This window comes from Parasteatoda tepidariorum, chromosome 4, assembly GCF_982258835.1.
Source record: "Parasteatoda tepidariorum strain Cologne lab strain chromosome 4, Ptep-v5.0, whole genome shotgun sequence".
Classification (NCBI taxonomy): Eukaryota; Metazoa; Arthropoda; class Arachnida; order Araneae; family Theridiidae; genus Parasteatoda; species Parasteatoda tepidariorum.
This window is the reverse complement of record NC_141758.1, coordinates 84920531-84941109: the sequence shown is the minus strand read 5'-3', so window position 1 is coordinate 84941109 and position 20579 is coordinate 84920531. Positions and strand designations below refer to the sequence as shown.

Below are 20579 nucleotides of genomic sequence, written 5' to 3'. Positions count from 1 at the left end.
TGACTTAGATAGTATACGTCATCGAGCGCTCATCTTGAACTACAATTGCCGTCCAAGTCAACTGTAGTTGGATTACAACGTGACGTTAACCACAGAAGCAATGGCGGACAACATCCAACAGCACATTGAAATCAGCCAAGATTTTGATTTTGACATTAAACATAGCTTCTTCATTAAACATAGCACTCTTCATTTAGCTCAGCTATAATGTGTTTTTTCTTGGACAAAGTCATTATTTGTTCTCTAAAACACTGGTCGACAGTAACAAAATCAATACAAATTCAAAATAAATATTTGTTTACGTTATTAACGCATGCGCAATGAGAGATAATGTCTGCGTTGGACCGACTGCTTACGCTGAGCTAACAAAAAAGTATTTTTTTGGCGTCAGCTCTACGTCAACTTTCCGCTGACACCCAGATAAGGAGCTAGTTCTAAGAAACCAGACCTTAAGACGTGTGAAATTTGGCTAACACTTTGGCTAATTTACTGACTAGTGGTTTGAAGTCCTCCGCGCAGGCCGTAGAAACTTAATTTTCCTGCAAAAAATAGTCTCGTTTTAATTTCCTCTGCAGTATTTGTTCTCTCTGAATTACCCTCATTACATATCTGATATTATTTAACAGTACTCTGTGATTATATGATCAAAACAAAATTCTTCATTAAATATCGGTACCCAGTCTTACTAAATTTACTTAGAACAAATTGTTAAGTTTCAAAAATCTACAACTCCCAAAGTTAGTCAGGAAAAAAAAATTAAATATTTTTTCACAGTAAAGTGTATTGTTGGATATCGAAATCAAATTATCCTACAAACACTAATCTATAATATCTGCTACAGTACTTGTAATCTCTTAATTGAACTTCGACCTTTTATTCACCCTTAATTGAACTTTATTTTTAATATTCTTTTACTGTATTCTATGGTTAGATGATCAGAACAAAATTGTTCATTAGATATCGAAATCTAGTTCGTCTGAAATAATTTAGTTCAAAATAGTGAGGCATTTGGTCAGAACGAAATATTCGAAATCTAATGCTCCCAGATTGGACAGGAAAAAAATTAAATATTTGTTCATAACAAAGTGTATTATTAGATATCGAAATCAAATTATCAAAAAACACTAATCTCGTTCTAATATCTGTTATAGTGGTTGTTCTCTCTTAACACTGCTTTTCGAAGCTCTGCCGCCATAGTTTAAGTGCCTTACACTAGAATGTGATGATTATAAACTATATATATATATCACCTTACGGTGAAGAATTGTCTGGGCTTTAGAACAGACAAATAACTTAAATATTTTAAAAGTTATTAAACTTTTTTAAAAATCGCTAATTTGGCAATTAATTTCCACTGAGATGAAAATTATCAAAATCACTGCCTTATTCTCAGTTTTTGCAAATTTTTATGATCCCAGGTAATGCAGCATTGGAGTAACTTTTTAAGTATTAAAAAAGTAGACCACAAACGCTTTTCATTTTCACAAAATTGTGGCTTTTACCATTTTGACGTTTCGCGCCATTTTAAAAAAAAGCATTGACAGAGCTGGCTTTAGATAGGCTAAACTTTTACCTAACAGTCATGAGTAACAGTTACAAACTCATAGTAGTTTTTTTCCTTCCTTCAAGCTTTGGACATGTACCTAGCATATTATTCGCAAAAAAGCGTCGTTTTATATTACGACGGAGCCTTCCAAAAAACAACCTTAATTACACTTCGAACTCTCGCTAGATACCTAATATTCTTTAACAATATTCTGAGGTTAGATAACCAGAACAAAATTCTTCATTAGATATCGAAATCCTGTCTTTCTAGTACAATAATTTATAACAAAATAGTGAAGCATTTGGTCAGAACCAAATACTTCGTTAATTCTTAAAAAATTGAATTGAATGTGGGGTTTAGTGGCAAATGGTCCAAAAAAGGACATACTGCGCCAACCACACGGTTTTAAAAACAGATTAAAAGGTTAAGTAAAGCACACGTATAAAATCAGATAAGATAGTGAAAATTCTAAAACAATGTTATAAAGTTACATACATTAAAATCAATAAAACTGCATGGTAAATTTACTAAAACACTAAATAGTATGAAACAATTATATACAACTTAAAATTCCAATAGCGCGTAAGACTGCAAAGATGTTAGGATGGTGATTTTTATCTAACAAGTCTTTTATATATAAAATCGTGCTTCCAAAAAAGGTGAGGCGTTGTTGGTTAAAACATGGGCAAGCGATTAAAATATGATGAATTGAAAGTGAAACGTTACAAGTATCGCATCGAGGAGGCGGTTCTCCGAACAGCAAGTGAAGATGAGTCAGCCGTTAATTCCCAAAATAATTCTAAAATAATTCAAAACAAAATAGTGAAGCATTTGGTCAGAACAAAATACTTCGTTAATTTATAAATACTTCAAAATTTAATGTTCCCAAAATAATTCTAAAATCATTTAGAACAAAATAGTGAAGCATTTGGTCGGAACAAAATACTTCATTAATTCGTAAATACTTCAAAATTCAATGTTCCCCAAATAATTCTAAAATCATTTAGAACAAAATAGTGAAGCATATGGTCGAAACAAAATACTTCGTTAATTCGTAAATACTTCAAAATTTAATGTTCCCAAAATAATTCTAAAATCATTTAGAACAAAATAGTGAAGCATATGGTCGAAACAAAATACTTCGTTAATTCGTAAATACTTCAAAATTTAATGTTCCCAAAATAATTCTAAAATCATTTAGAACAAAATAGTAAAGCATATGGTCGAAACAAAATACTTCGTTAATTCGTAAATACTTCAAAATTTAATGTTCCCAAAATAATTCTAAAATCATTTAGAACAAAATAGTGAAGCATATGGTCGAAACAAAATACTTCGTTAATTCGTAAATACTTCAAAATTTAATGTTCCCAAAATAATTCTAAAATCATTTAGAACAAAATAGTGAAGCATTTGGTCGAAACAAAATACTTCGTTAATTCGTAAATACTTCAAAATTTAATGTTCCCAAAATAATTCTAAAATCATTTAGAACAAAATAGTGAAGCATATGGTCGAAACAAAATACTTCGTTAATTCGTAAATACTTCAAAATTTAATGTTCCCAAAATAATTCTAAAATCATTTAGAACAAAATAGTGAAGCATATGGTCGAAACAAAATACTTCGTTAATTCGTAAATACTTCAAAATTTAATGTTCCCAAAATAATTCTAAAATCATTTAGAACAAAATAGTAAAGCATTTGGTCAGAACAAAATACTTCGTTAATTCGTAAATACTTCAAAATTTAATGTTCCCAAAATAATTCAGGAAAAAAAAGGGAAACATTGAGGGTCAGAACAAAATGCACCATTAGACATCAAAAACCAATTTTCCCACAAACATTGGTCTCGTTCTAATCTTTAGCCTGCAGTGTTTATTCTCTTTGGGTTACTATTCGACCCTCGCCGGAGGAAGTCATCAAATGAAATGAAAAATCTTCTCTTGAAAATTGCTGGAGAACACGCAGGGCTATTTCAACTCTCTGAGCCATTTCGTCGAAAATATACATCTCATCAAAGTTGGCTCACCTCGGTGACATTAAGGTGGGAACCATTTCGAAATGTGAGGGAAGCAGGCATCATGTTATTGCCGTCGAAGTCGCACAGAAATGTTCCTTCAGAATTTTGCAGAGTATATGAGAAAGAGACATTAAGTTAATGTTCCAAAGCCCCGAGGCGACTTCTTTCTTCAAATGAGTTTCTAGCACTCAACTAGTTTGCTCCCTCTCATACTCAAGGCTTATCGGAGTTGGAAAGTTGTTCCCTACAAAATTAAATTTTGCAACAATGTTGTTTGTGTTTTAAACGTACGGGTTTATGTTGTAATTAGCAATAATGGTATTACCAGATGAAATTATTTTCAAAATATCTAATATTATTTAACTCTTTGTTCCAGAATTTTTAATAAAGCCTATTTTCCAATATTTTGTATTAGTTTAGGTCAAAATCAATGAAAAATATCATACTTAACATTTTAAAAATTCATGGTTATGAAATTTTATGGTTATATTTAATAATTTATGGTTATAGCATGAAACACCGGTGTGTTTTCAAAGGTGAAATTTTCTAACACGGCTCACTTCCAAACAGTAACTTTTCAAATGAATGTGACAAAAAATTTCAAACTGCTTTTTTTGGTATTTATATTTCGGTATAAACATGATTCCGATAATCTAACATATTCTTTTAGTAACTGTTAGACTGTTTTTATATTTGAAAAATAACAAAATATATTTTTTCTTGTAATTAGAGCGCCAGGAAAAAATAGATGAAAGGGACACCGATGGCCCACTTGCATCAAAGAGTTAATTATTTAGTAGAATTTTAGCGAAAATATTTTCAATGAGTGACGAATAATGAAAGTAGTTGCTAAAATAATATTTTCCCAAATAGATTAGAACAAAACTGACACGCGTGAGGCTGCGACAAAATATTTCATTGGATACCAAGACCTAACTTTGCTAAAAAAAAGTTATAGAAAAAAGCGAGATATTTTGCTGTCAATGGACACATTCTGAGGAGAGATCAAAGGAGCCGCCTGGTTATGTTTTGGAAGGGGGAAATATTCTTTATTCACCAAATAAAATTCCTTTTTTACCAAATTCTAAATAATTTTTTTTTCGTGAAATGCGCAGTGAACTGTTCAGTTTTTCATTTCCGAAGAATGAATGAATCAAGTTTTTAACAATTTTTAATTTGCCAAAGAACGCTTGTCTTTAGCAGCAGTGACAAAAAAAAGTTTTTGTTTAACGACAGTTCGTTGGCCATAAGAGAATTTTTTAATTTTCGAAAAATTTTGAGACTTCACTTTTAAGCTGAGGTATTTTAAATCTAAAAGGATTTCTAAATCCACTAGCAATGCATTCAGCAAATTAGACGATTACCTAAATCAGCGGTTCTTAGACTCAACAAGATACTTAATCATTTGAATTAATATTATGCACAATGCATGAATATTAAAACTGACTCGTAGATTTGCAAATTATATACAGGCCAAAAACATGAAACAGACAATGATAAATATATAAAGTCTAAAAATATTTAAAAAATTATTGGTTAGCAAAAGCACGAATAAACGCAAAAATATTAAAAATAACGGGCTAGCAAAAGCATGAATAAAATAAACTAAACACATAAAGAGATAAACAATAAAATAAAAGCAGACGATAAAATTAGAAGATTTTTTGTAGAACAACAGAGTTGTTTTTTTAGAGATTAGTTTGATTTGGAATTTGAGTTTTCTTATAACCCGCTACGGGTTTTTCTAGTTTGTTTTATAAGATTTAACTACCCCGTTACGAGTACTTTATATTTGTTGTGGTGTGAAATAAATGTTTTTTTTTAATAAAACAAAGAACTATTTCTTAATATACCTTGATACGTTACAAATATTTTATTCTAATTGTTTGGAGTAAACAAAGTAATCACTTAAATTTTTAGTGACATATCTAATGGAAAACAACATCTTTTCGCCAGCAAACTAATTGAATTTTCTAAAATACGAAATTCTTTCAATAAAGCACAAGCAAATAATCTTTGCTTAGATAGTTTTCCAATACAATTCCTCCCACCCGTTAATTCTCATATACTGTTTATTCTTTCATTGATTCTGCTAAGAATTTAATCGCCGTTGTTACTAATCGGGAGGATTTGAATTCAATCTTACAATTTCAACAATCCTTTTAAAATGAACGAGGGTCCGATTGTAAGAGAGAAAACAGCATTAATTGAAACAATTCAAAACTTGTTTAACTCTCAGAAACCATTTTACAAATGCAGATCGATATGGTCACCGCTAAGTATAAGACAAATCTACAACATTCAGTATAAGAATCTGCTAAAATTAGCAAGTAAATTTTACACAGAATATACAATTTTAAAAAAATAAAATTTTATTATAAAAAAGCATGTCGAGTAATTTTGAAAGACAAATTTAAAAATTATAAAATTTATAATTCGATTATTTAAGGAACGAAAGAAAAGGTTGATCATAAGGTTACACATAAAGAGCCTATTAATGGAGAATTATTTTAATTTAGAATAACTTTTAACTAAATTAAACTTAATACCTAAAAATAAAGTTATACAAAAAATTAATATGTGAATAACATAAAAGTAAAGTTATTTTTTAATACTGTTAATTGTATTTATTAAGTATATTAGCAGACGATTTTTTTAGAATGCACGAATTACAGTGACAGTTAGCATATTTGTTCAATTTTTATTTTATTTTAAAATATATTATAAAAAAAAATCAATTAATGAAATTGATTCAGTAAGGAATGAAGTTTTTAGCTTTATTGTGACATTGCAGTCTATATTAATTCGTCCTGTTATAGAATAATATAATATTCGTCCTATACTAATTCGTCCTGTTATAGATATGGAATAAGGGAAATTTAAATATAAATAAATCATTTAGAAATTCAAACTGAATCACCATTATTTGCAAGTTGTCGGTCTTTCACTGTTTTTTTTTTAATATTAATTACAGATAAACTAAAAGTTAATTTTCAATTAATAAAAACGAACTTCCTATTTTACTGTCGAATTAATTCAAAATAATTTCAGAACATAATTTTATTTCCAGTTAATAAATAAATGAAACATTAAATATCTAAAAGATTGAAATTATGCATTGTCGCAGATATATATATATTTTTTTCATTTCCTACATAAATGTGGCCTAAATAAGAAAAGAAAAAAACTTATCTCAAACTCAACTCTTGGCAAATACATTAGAGACTATAAATAGACCCATCAAACAGAATAAAATATAAAAATAGTACTAAGTCATAACAAATTACGTAATTTACCAAATACCCCTTAAAAAAGCCACAGGTTTAATTAGTTGATATAATTATTCACGTTTTCAACAAGATAATTTCATTTTGAATTGGAACTTCTCCAATTAAAACGCACAAAAAGCTTAATTAGAAAACTAAGAGTTAATTTAAATATTACGTACACAAAGCGTGAAAGAAACTCAATTTAAAATTGCAGATGTTATAACAAAAAATAAATTCCAAACAACAGCATGATTAAAGAGGTGGGAAGGAACTGATTTTAAGCCTTTTATTAAATTTTATATCCTAATTTGATAGCAAATTACCTTAAAAGAAGAAAAAAAAGCAAGGTATTTAGCGTCAGAAATACAACTTAATATTCTACGGAAACCATAAAATAAGAAGAAAAAAAATCAACTTCTTAATTAAAAATATAATTGATTTTTAAAATCTATCCAAAGTTACGTTTTGAAATAGCGAGTCAACATATGTAACTAATTTATCTCAATAAATAACTTAACACACGAATAACGAGTCAACATATGTAGTTAATTTATCTCAATAAATAACTAAACATATAAAGAACGAATTAACATATGTCGTTAGTTTATCTCAATAAATAACTAAGCATATAAATAAAGAGTCAGCATATGTAGTTAATTTACCTCAATAAATCACTACACATATAAATAACGAGTAAACATATGTAGTTAATTTATATCAATAAATAACTAAACATATAAATAACGAATCAACATATGTTGTTAATTTATCCCAATAAATAACTAAACATATAAATAACGAGTAAACATATGTAGTTAATTTATATCAATAAATAACTTAACATATGAATAGCGAGTTTAACATATGTCGTTAATTTATCTCAATAAATAACTAAACATATAAATAACGAGTAAACATATGTAGTTAATTTATAACAATAAAAAACTAAATATATAAATAACGATTCAACTGCAGTTATTTATCTCAATAAATAACTTAACATATGAATAACGAGTTTAACATATGTCGTTAATTCATCTCAATAAATAACTAAACATATAAATAACGAGTAAACATATGTAGTTAATTTATAACAATAAAAAACTAAATATATAAATAACGATTCAACTGTAGTTTATTTCAATAAATAACTAAACATATAAAGAATGAATCAACATATGTCGTTAATTTATCTCAATAGATAACTAAACATATAAAAAACGAGTTAACTGTAGTTAATTTATCTCAATAAATAACTAAACATATAAATAACGAGTCAACATATGTAGTTAATTTATATCAATAAATAACTAAACATATAAATAACGAGTCAAAATATGTAGTTAATTTATCTCAATAAATAACTAAACATATAAATAACGAGCCAAAATATGTAGTTAATTTATCTAAAAAAATAACTGAACATATAAAGAATAGGAAAGGAGGTAGAAAAGACGGATTGAGACCTGTGGGCAAAGGAGCTATTATCATAATCTCTGATGCGAGTAAATTATAGTCTGATCTATGAGTCATCGCTGACAATCGTTGGCGGAAAAAACCAGATTGTGATCATCACATTTGATTATATAATGCAGCAACAAAGTTATAGTTTTAATATGTTAATACCCTTATGAAATATGACAATCTGCAGTTATTTTCTCTAGCAGATCTTTTGTGTCTGAGTTAGTTAAAATACAGTTTCAAATTTTAAAAAAAATAAATGAATAAATAATAATAATTATATCTAATACATCATTAAATTACAACAAATTTCGCAATTTTTATATTCCATTTTTATAATTTTTCATTTTATCAACAATGCGAAATTTAGTGAAGTTTTACAATGTAGAATAAAAGAATGAAAAGTACTAGTTTGATGTTTCAAAAGCTACCTTGAGCCTGGGGGGCTTTGAGTCCTTACAACACTTTTCAAGAGAACAATTGGCCACTTCAATAATTCTATTTGTCTATGGATTGTAATATATTCATGGAAACACACTCCTAAATGCGCCCCTCCTCTATGTTATGGTTCCACCAGTGCAGGGGAGGGGGGCAACGGCCCCAGCTTACACTAACTAAGTACCGTTGCCCCACCACGATACAATCCACGACTAAGGATACAAAACTATTTTATTACTACTTTTAATTTTAATAATAGATAAAATGTATGTACTTGGGTTAAAAAAAATAAGAATAAAATTCCTATGAATACAAATGTCATACTGAAGTTTTAGATCATTATTTTTTTACTTTTTTTTTCATATTTAGGAATATTTTATAAATAATGAATTTTCAAAAAACAATAATTTCCACATACCTATAAAAAATGAAGTTAAAATATGGATTTAAATTTTTATGAATATATCCTTCTAACGTGCTACTTTCTTCTTCTTCTTTTTTTTTAATAGTAAGATTTTTAGCCATCTCTAATTATTATTATACTACGCTCTTCATTTTGGGGTTATGAAGTCAAGAAATTTTGCCAGGGCCTCCACACGCCCACTGGATTCCCCTCATGATTTCATTCTTTTATTATCTTTACGAAACAGTATATCCATCTAATCCTGTTGCATATCACGTGGAGTTTTAGCTGTATGTCTGAGACATATGTAAAAAGTTTTTTCACTTTCAAATTTTTGAAAAAATTAAAAATAAAATCTAAAGTTCGCAAAGCTTTTGAAAAAAGAGAAGAAAAAAAATTTCTTATTCACATTCTTATTTACATATGTTCTATTTCTTATTTACATATGTTCTACATAATAGGCATACATAAAATATGGTGTTCCGCAATCACCAACCTTAATATACATTTTAGAATCCTTGCCAAAAATTAAGTACACACATTAAGGTTTTCAAATTATGTAATATTCGAACAAGGAAGAAATAAAAACTCTATCTAGATTAGACGAATTTTTTAAGAGAGGGAGACCGAACGGAAAATATTTAAAATCCAGTTTGATTGCCTAATAAAAATCAGGTGTTTTTTCCAATGACCGCCCTTCAGATTTTCTCAGCTTAAAGATTGCACAACGAAGAAAATAACAATAAGATAAAGAATAAATACTTATCGTTATTTTCATGAAATTTTTTTTCCATAACATACGCCTCCGTTTTATTTCATAACAATCATCAGATATATATCGCGATTTTCCTTCCTTGTTTCCTGACAGGAACGATATAAATGAGGAGCGACTTTAATTAAGTTAAGAATTAAACTTTAAACCACCAGTTGAGAATCTAATCCAAATCTCTTTTATAGTACTTAACAACGAAAAGCAAATTACCGTTTTCCAGGGTGAAGACATATTATCAGTCGGCAGTGCAAATTATATCATGTTGACGAAGGAGCGAATTAAAGTGCCAGGGAAACGATTTAGCACTTAAAACAAAAGCTTCGTAACAAGGGTTGGGAGGGAGGTTCCGTTAATGCAGAATGTTAATGGACATATTTAAGGCTCTCGCACGCTTTACTGTTTCACTGTTGAGGCAATTAACTCAGAAATTACTGTTACCTAACTTGAAAAGTTGTGTTACATTTTGTTCGAATTTTCTTTTGGGCTGCTTAGAATAACAAATTGTTATTAACACGTCGCAATAAAGTAAGTTCTGATGGCGGCAGAACACAAAAATTATATTCAACTATATGACAACTTTTCCATGCTACAAAATTCTGAGTGCAGGTTTCAAATGGAGATCTTGGCGGCAAAAGGCTACAAGTGGGCCGGGATAGCCTGGTTGGTAGGGCACTGGGCCCATGTCCAAGAGTTTGTGGGTTCGTTCGTCGCCGGCCGAAGACTCCCCGTGTAGTAAAATAGTGACTGATGCACGTTAAATCTGTCGAATTGCAAAGTCCTCCATGTTTCCATAACTAAGCAAATCAATACCTCTGTGGGTATTGATCCAGGAGTTTCCTTGTCTTCTGGATTGGTTCAAAATCACAAGGCAACGGAGTTGAGCCTTAGTAGTCGTAAACCCGTAATTGGGTCAACTGTTCAACGACGGTGGTTATACCTGTGGAATCTTTTTTTTAAGTCACTTATAACCTATTTTCTTTCTTTTTTTTTAATAAGTTTTATTTGATTGTACAACACACATGTATTTATATGTTGTAAATTAACAGTTAAGCCTTTGAATTTCGCAGACATCAGTGAATGAAAGTATCGTCTCTTTTGGTAGCGAATTAAAACGTAAAGAGTGCAAACATTCAGAGGACACTATACCACGGGAGAAACTTTTCGTCACTATTTCTCTTTCACGACCATAACAAATTTAAAATTTAAAGTATAAAAAAAAGTGAGTTCAGGACAAACATAAAGTATGAAAAAAAAGTGAGTTCAGGACAAACCTAAAGTAAGTTTCAAGTACTCAAAAGAAATTTGCATAATATCAAAATGAAAATAAATCATGAGAAGATAACTTATTACGCATTGGCAAAGTTGTCTTCCAATAATTTGTTTGCATTTTGAATTTTTATTTTTATTTTTTTACAGCAAATGAAACTTTAAGACTTATTCTAGGAACTCACTTTTTCCTTCATTTAAATTAGTAATAAGAGGTGAAAGAGAATTTGGGATGAAAAGTTTCTCCCTTAGTATGGCGTCCTCTTAAGACGCGAACCGTTTGAATGGTTGTTAGGATTTTATAGATTTCAGCAATCGGAAACAGAAATAATTGTCAAAATCTTCATTTATTACTGACGACACATCAACTTCTAATTTCATTCACTCAAATTCACGAAAACTTCATTTAGAACTTTCATCCACACAGCTTTTCAATGATTAAGAGTTTTTTATTTTTTTATTTTTATTTTTTTAATAATTATTTTAGAGTTTTAGTATGACTACCATTTATAAGAAGCGTTCATTAAACAATGAGAGAAAGTTCTAAAATTTTGGCCGACAGTTACAATTTATTCACGACTAATTAAAAACATATTTAAACAGGAAGCTAACATATGCACAATATTCTGTGAAAATACATTAAAAAAAACTGACACTAAAAAATTTCGCCCTTATCTTTTTATCTAATCATAAAATGTTATCTTAATTAGAGAAAAATGATTATCTTAATACTTAAGTGAAAAATAAGAGCGTAAAGAGGCAAACCATTTTTTTTTAATTATAACAGATTTGCAACATAAAAACGTAAACTAATAAAATACAAATATACAGCACTCACAAATTAATTTCTCCTAAACCCATCTAAGACTTCCCAAGAGAAAATACTGATTTAAATATGTAAAAAAAAAAAAAAAGATTAACAAAAAGAAAAAGAGTACAAATAAAGGTTTTCCGAGGGAAAAATAATTGGAAAATAATGCACTTTCTACCTCCTACATCCTTCCCCGCATTCGCCTCCTTGTGCAAAAACTCATTTTATTCATTGTAAAAAGGATCATCGTTTGCTTTCACATCCTCCCCCCTCTCTACATGGAAACTTCGAATATTGGAACAGAGTGAACGAAAGGAGCAGAACACGTGCACTGTGGTGAAATCCGTCCAGTGTAAAAAAGAAAAAAAAAGTTCTAAGCCCAGATTTTGAAAGAGGGGATGAGGCGTTTTGGATATACTGCAGAGATTATGACCCAACAAAATTTCCACCCCTCTTATTTATTTTTTTCTTTTTTCATTCGGAAGGTCACGATGGGTGCTCCTCGCCCTCTTACCACCTCCCCTCTCCACTAGATGCATCAGGTACCTCCCATCATAAAGGGACCGATCACATATTTTCAATGATTGTCATAAATCAGATTTTACTTTTCGTTTTTTTAGTTTTCAATTTAAGAATCGGAATGCTTTGATATTAAAACTAGCGACAGTGCTTCAATATAGAAAGGGGCGTAGGAGTGATTACGTTTTAGCAATAAATTTCACTTACATAATAATGTGATTGAGGCCTCAATGGGCACTTACTTTTTTTTGCTGCCGTTCTTGCTGACTAACTTATCATACTGACGTTCACCCCCTCGTATTCAAAGCGGTAACAACATTTTCAAATATGCATTTTCATGGTAATAATATTTTCTCTTATCAATAGTATTCCAAACGGCAACAATATTAATAGGTGTATTATTATTTAAAGTAACGCTATTAATAGGTAACCTGTTATTAGAGATTTATATGTAAATAAATTTTAAGCACACACTATTTGAAACGTAACAGCGATCCAATTATAAATAATCGTAAAAAAAAAATTTTTAATCTCACTTTTTAAAATAGTTGATATTTAATCAACGGTAATATCAAGCAAATAATCTGATATTTGACACAATCGTCGTTGGATATTTTTAAATAATTAATAGAAATAATTATGGTTTATTTCTTAAAAACACAGTAAAATTTTGAAGAAAAAAATTTTTTTTCCTTCTTATTTTTACAGAATTGACAGAATGCTCCCGGGACAACATTTAACTTTCAAAAAAAAAAAATAAATAAATAAATAAATAAATAAATAAATAATAATAAAAAAAACTGTCAGTTTTAGAAATGGGAAAGATTGAAGAATAATTCCAGGATTTTGACTATTTTTTACGAGCAATTAAGAGATACAGTAACTTTTTAATATCAAAAAATTCGATCACAAACACTTTTTATTTCCTCAAAACTGTTAAAACATTTTGCGCCATTTTCATAATTAACATTGAGGGCGCTGTCTAGGGATGGACAAAACGTACCCTAACAGTCATGAATAAACATCAACAATAAAAAAAATCATATTATTTAATAAGACAACACGATAGAGAGCAGTATTTCCCAAATGGTATTCTGTAGAACCTTAGGGTTCCATAGAGAGAAGAGTTAAACGGGTTTATTTGCCAGTAATGAGTTTTGAAACTGTTAATTAAATTTAGATCCAATTAATAATCCGTTCTTTGTTTAATATTGTGGTTGCCTTTAAGAAATTATTTTAAATAAGATGCCAATGAAAAAGAAATAACAATTTATAATTTTTCTGGTAACAATATATTTAAAAAAAATATAAAAAGGACATGCATTTAATAAAAATGTATTAGTATCTTTTATTCCGCTTTTCAACTCAAAATAAAATAACTAAGTTCGTTAATAAAGAATCTTTAATAACGGTTTTAAAGATTTATAGAAGTTCTTTTTAGTTTTTATTTTAGTTTTTAGTTCAAATTTTATTCATTTTCAGGTTATGTAAATGCACCAAAAATAAATTCATAACTATAGATTAGATACATATCCAGGACTGAGAATTTAATTGTCAGACATAAAACTAAAATTAGAATTATAAATGATGAAAAGAAGATTTTTTTTCTTACTTTTGTATAGTATTTTAAAAACAAAAGCCTTTTACTAGTCAATACACTCACAATTGCCTTTATATACTGCATTTATAAAGTCGGGGTTCCACCAAAAGAAGATTGATCATTTAGGGTTCCATAGTAGAAAAAAAATTGGGAATAGAGCTTCCCTTTAACAGAAATATGCTATAGAAATAATGTTAACATAGAAATAGGCTAAATCTTCCAAAACTTCATCCTGTGGCCTTAATTTACTAAATAACCTTAAAATAATATAAATAAAATAAATAACCTAAAATAACCTTAATTTACTTCTTGTTGAAATATTATAGCTCCAAATACAGAATTTTAACTGAAATTTAGCATTAGGGGATAACAGCTTTAACTATCAGTACCAGTACCTTTCAGCCAGATTGTGAATAACCCTTTCCACCCATTAGCAATTAATTAATTATTAAAATTCTTGGAGCGGGACTCATGGTGATATAAAAAAAAAACAATTGGTTATGGGAAAAAGAAAGTATCCGAAGTTCCTCGAAGCGTGACTCTCTCCAAAAACGGCTCTAATCCATTTTGTGGGTGAGTCGAACGCTCCACTGTTCATCTTTTACTTCAATAACCTTGACTTTTGATGGCAGGATAGTCCTATATCATCACGGGTGTTTCTCCTTTTTACACATCAGTTGCCACAAACGAAAGTTGCTTTTAAGGTATCAGCGGCTTTCCATTCACTGTGATGGAATGATTAAAAATGCAATCTGCACGCAGTGAAAAGATGCGTGAAACAATGCACATTTAAAATATGAATTGAAGATAATTAGATAATCTCTTGGATAATTATGATCTAATATAGCAGCGAATTCCAAATGGTGTTCCCTAGAGTTCCTGGTAAAGTTAGGATTTTTTTTAACCAGTACTGATTTTTTGAAACCTGTAACAGATTTGTATCCAAACAATATTCCATTATTTTATTATTATTGAGGTTATTTTTATGAAACTATTTATATAAAATTGAAATAGGAAACTTTAAATAACAATGCAAGGAACAAAATTACTAAGCAATATGAATTTATAAATTATTGCATTAGTAATTCACATCGAACTTTTAAATTCAAAATAAATTAACCAAATTCATCTTTCTCTGATGCCCTTTCTTACAATTTATAACAGTTCTTTTTCAAAAATTATAATGCAGCTTATTTTAATAAGTTTCAACTCAAACGGCAAAAACTACTCGATTTTACAGCAACTACTACATACAGCAAAAAAAAAAAAAAAAAAAAAAAAAAAACGTAGCCTTTGCAGACTTTCTTATTTTTTTGACTTAATGACAAAACAATGAAAAACTTTCATTCGCATTAAATTTTTCTGAACAGTTTAAAGTATTTTTTCTTTTTTTCGTTCGCAATTTTTACCCTTGCTAATAAACGTTTTTTAAAAGTCAGCGTTCAGCCAAAATAAGTTTGATCGTTAAGGATACCGTGGCTGAAAAAAATTAGGAACCGCTGATGATCGAAGGAATAAAGTATGATTTATATTTCAATTTTTTTCCATTGAAATCACGAATAGTGATAATAATTAAAAAAATTATTTTTGTGAGGAGCATTATAAATGCGTTTTAATTTTATAAATAAAAATAAAAAACTTATAACACATCAAAATATTTAAATTACTATTTTGCGTTAAAATTTAATAGCAAAAGTACTTATACAGTCAGGTATTATGACATTTTCTACACTAATTTAAGCAATAAAATATAATTCGTAGGAATTGATTATGCATAAAGTGCTACAATGCATATAAGCATTATTCTGTTACATAGAAAAATGCGTTATTTAATTTGAAAAATATACAAAGCGAGTAACATACATTGTAATAACCAATAATACACGATCATAATAAGCACACTTTTCTCAATGCTTGAAAAAACTAAAAAAATCATATAAACTAAATAATTGTATTTGATTTCAATTTACAACAATTATTTTAAAAACGTAATGAGCCATAAAATAACAGTTGCAATAATTATTACACTATTAAAATAATTATTATGTGTTTATTTTGCAATTATTGCAACAATTATTTTATTAGTTCAATAGTTTTCTAAAATTTAACAATTGGTAACTTAGAATAAACAAAAGTAGTTTCATAGTTCATACGATTTCACAAAACAAAGTTATTTCTACCCAGTTTCAATGGAATCTTTAAACACAGAAATAAATTTTAAAATTTAACAAAAAATATTTTTTCCCTATTTATAATTTTAAAATATAAAGGATGAAAATAAATATGAAATACATAATTCGCAAAAATTATTTTTTTCACACATTGATAAGAAGATCACTGCCCTTAAAACGGAGGAATCGTATTTTTACGAATTTCATTAGGTTTCATCTTCTTTTCCTATCCATCTCTTTTACATACATCTTCCTTTTTTTCCGCAAGCGATTGTTGTAGAGCAACTTAAAACTAATGAGTTGAGAAGTATAAATGTTTTTTCAAACAAAAACAAGAGTTTAAAATAGAAAACGATTATAAAAACTCACCTTATTTAAAATCGTTTGGTTTATTATCTATAGCTCTTAAACTATTTAAAAATTTCGGATTTTTATAGCTTTCCCTCTTTTTATCCTGGATCATCTTGCTATTTTTTACTATTATATCTTATTTAGTTTCTTAGGAAATAAGAAAACTAAGTTAAACTTCTCATTTTTACTCTAAACTTTATTATAGGAATAAAAAATATTATTTTACAAACTATCACTTCAAAAAAAAAAAAAGTTTTAAATAGAAAACTATTTCGAAAATTTGCTTTTTATAAAATCCCTTGCATGATTAAGCACTTTTTTTTCGCGTTTCAAAACAATAACTATTAATACTTAACCGTTCGTTTTTTTTTCTTTTTTTCAAAATAGAAATTGCGTAAAAATATGATATAATTTATAAGTTGTGCAAAACTTGGTATGAAAATTCCTACCTTCTACAAAAAGATACTATTTCGATGGGTGTAAAAATTTACGAAATTCCGTGCCCTCCATGTTTTTACTATTATCTTGTCAGTATCTTTTCTACGCATTTCTTCATAATAATGTAATGATATTTTAGTGTGGATGCAATAGGTTAGTGGGATTTTTTTTATAAATTTCTAAATTCAAACAATCACAGCTTAAATTAATAATAAGAAAGTGAGTATTACGCGGATTTCTGATTTTTTTGGACCAAATAGGAAAAATTTTATTGCAATTAGAAATGTGTTACTCAATCGTTTAATTTAATAGGAAAAGTAAAAGAATGTAAGATGGAAAAAATTCTAAAAAAAAATCATAAGCCATAAAGAAAGTTCAATTAAAATTAACAATAAAATGGTACTTATTAAAATTTACAATAAAATATTTCATGCAGTTCATTTAATGACGAGTTACCGAGAGAGTTTTGTTAAAAATAATTCAAATGAATAAATTAACAAGATTACAATGATTATGAGTTGACAAAAGAGTTTTATGATAATCTAACAAATATATCAATTCATAATGTTAATATAATGATCAAGATTTTTTTGGAATTGAACATAATTTAACAGTTGATTCAAATTTTCATAAATTTTATAAATATATAAATCAGACTGTTAAATTTAAAATAAATATTTTAATAGTGTAACTTATGATTATATCCTGTGGCACCAAAACGGTTAAATTTAAAATCAATAATTTTAAAATAAATCATTTAAAATTAATGATATAACAATGTAACTAATAAGGCAATGAGTCTTAAATGAAGAAAAAACGGCGAATTATAATTAGAGAAAAATGGGAGTAGGAAAATTGTTTTAGGTAATTTCTCCTTTTATCCAAAAATATTTTTATTGCTTTAAACAATTCAGTTAAAAATTTTTAAAAAAAGCATACTAAAAAAAACCAAACGTACTTACGTAATATTTTAAAACCAGCCCATAGTTAATTTTCTGCAAAAAAAATTTGACAAGAGCGATATAAATACTATTCCTACAATAAATCTTTACGAATTGATACAATGTTGCAACTCCGTGGCATCGAGTTGCAGAAAATAGCTCCGTGCGGCATGAGAAAATAATTCAGGACTGCTGCAATCGATACCCGGGTAAAATAAGGTAAATATTGATGATTATTAACTTCGCTCCCAGTTAACTTCATATTTACTAACACATTTTATACCAAGAGAAAATATTTTACGGTAGATAAAATTCTACTTACCACTTTTTAAAAGAATCAAAAAATGTTCAAGCGATGGAAAGATAACCTTTAATTCTCTCTTTAGAGCAGAGAAACACCGGTAAATGTAGATAGCAGAGAAGCTAGCTTTCAGCAAGCACTCAGTTCACCAAATAGTTCCAACAAATGCGCACGATAATGAAACGAAACACGAACGCGGGAAGCCGGTTCCGAAATGTGGCAGGAGTCAATCGTCTGAAACCTTTTTCTGACGTCATCCTGGGAAAACTTATGGTGTTGCCATCTATTGCAATTAAATGAAACCATACACATATCCTAAGAAAAAGGTTCTCAAACTTCTTAATTAAAGATGCAGACCCAACAGCAGAATTAATAGAATTCTGCCGCACTATTTTAAGAAATTCGAATCTGCCTGCCATTTTATTGAAGTCAGACAGAGATTATTATTCTAAGAATTAAGCTTAGTCTAACATATATATCGGTCAATAGTTAATTTGCAAATATTAAACATAATTAAGTTACATGCAAATCTTCATGTTGTTTAAATTTAATTTGAATTTTATTCAAGCTTACTTTAACTTAGTCCAAAAGGAGAAACAAAATACATACTTTTACTAAGCCCGATAAGGAAATAGAAGAAAAAAAAATTAATTTATAAACTATTTTTTTAATAACTATTTTAAACTCGTCGTAACTATATTAAGTAACTATTTTTTGTAACGATTTTTAAGGAAAAAAAAACATTAGGGAATGAATGGCAACCACGGGGGTAGGTGAACAGAGCGAACTGGGGGCGGTGCGTTCTAGAATACTAAAACTATATTTTTTCAATATTCTATTTGCTTAAAATTAACAAGCGGACGCACTATTGTAGCTGGGAGCCATAAGACAATCGTCAACCGTGCTATTGGCCTTATAGAGTATACCAAAAGAATGGTGTATAAAAATTTTGTACACCACTCTTATACACCTTAAATCTATAACGGCGGGTAAAGAAATTTGTACAGTTACTGAGAAAAGAAAAAAAAAAAAAACTCTTGTAACATCATAAGTTTTGGATTTCTGAAAAAAAGAATTATATTTTACATTTTGCTTCTTATAATTAAAAAATAAATGTTATTTCATTCTGGTTTTCAAAGTCACTCTAAATCTTGCATCGATGTATAGAATATATCATATTCTATAACACCTATGTATTCAAATATGTTTCGAAAGATTATATAACAATTTTCTTTGCCGTCAGACTGAATTGAATATAGAATACTGTACTATAAGAGTAGGATGCGATTATAACGCGCCACATTTGAAATTAAAAAACTTTAGTTTTCTTCGATTTTGAAGAAACATCATTCACAGATTCAAGCGCTTGGCAATGAGAAATCTGAGGAAATTCTTTCTTCTTCTTCCATATTTATGAGTCAAATAACATAGAAAATAAAGCAACGATGATGAATAGGAAGTTTTTTTTCTTTCTATTTAGTATCTTTTTATTTTTATAAACCACTTCTTTCCCACTGTTATAGGAAAAAGGTAAATGGATGCTTAACTACAATAGCAAGTTATGATGTTCATATTTTCATATCAAACATAATTCATGCAGGATATAAAAAATATAACAAAGAAATCAAACGGTTATTTTTGAATCCCAAATTTGTGATTAATTTTTGTTGCTTCATATTTTTTTCCTCTTTTGCTTGTAGAGGGATCAAGACCCCTAATTCTCAGGGTTTAACATTTTTGGCTTCTAAAAATTAATCTTCTAAATCTTTTAATCTACTAAAAATTTATCTTCTAAAAAATATTTTTTATTTTATTTTTATTTTTTTATGTAAAACTTTTTGGATTATATAAATAAATTCAATTGAAAAAAAAGCTGAAAAACAAATTTTAAAACTAATTCATATTTCTTTCTTTTTTATAAGAAAAAAAGTTAAGATCCTTTTTATCTTCTAACATCAGACAACATGGCTACAGAAAAAAAAAAAAATTACTGATAAAAAGTATTCATGAAACTATACTTTAGACTACGATAATTGAAAAACTATTATCTGCATTAACAAAACTATTATCTGCATTTTCATGCAAGAATGTACAAGATTTCAAAAAAAATTTTTATTACATTGTTTTTACGTTTTGAGGGTAAGTAGTGTGCATAACGAAAATTTTTCTGTAACAATAGCCTCTACAGTAACCCTTTTTTAGTATAAAGAAATGTTTTACACATTTATCAAGTAAAGCAAGTTTTCCAATAGTTTCTTTTTGTTGTTGT

At 28.4% G+C, this 20579-nt stretch overlaps 1 protein-coding gene across 1 annotated transcript in view; it reads right to left on the bottom strand.

Annotated features, from left to right (window-relative positions):
* The window catches only part of LOC107441543 (neurotactin), a 90536-nt gene extending 72000 nt beyond the window's left edge, over window positions 1–18536 (bottom strand). The window contains exon 1 of the mRNA XM_087161509.1: window positions 18332–18536. The gene's annotated coding sequence lies outside the window, so the exon portion shown is untranslated. The remainder of the gene's footprint in view (window positions 1–18331) is intronic.
* Between the last annotated feature and the right edge of the window lie 2043 nt (window positions 18537–20579).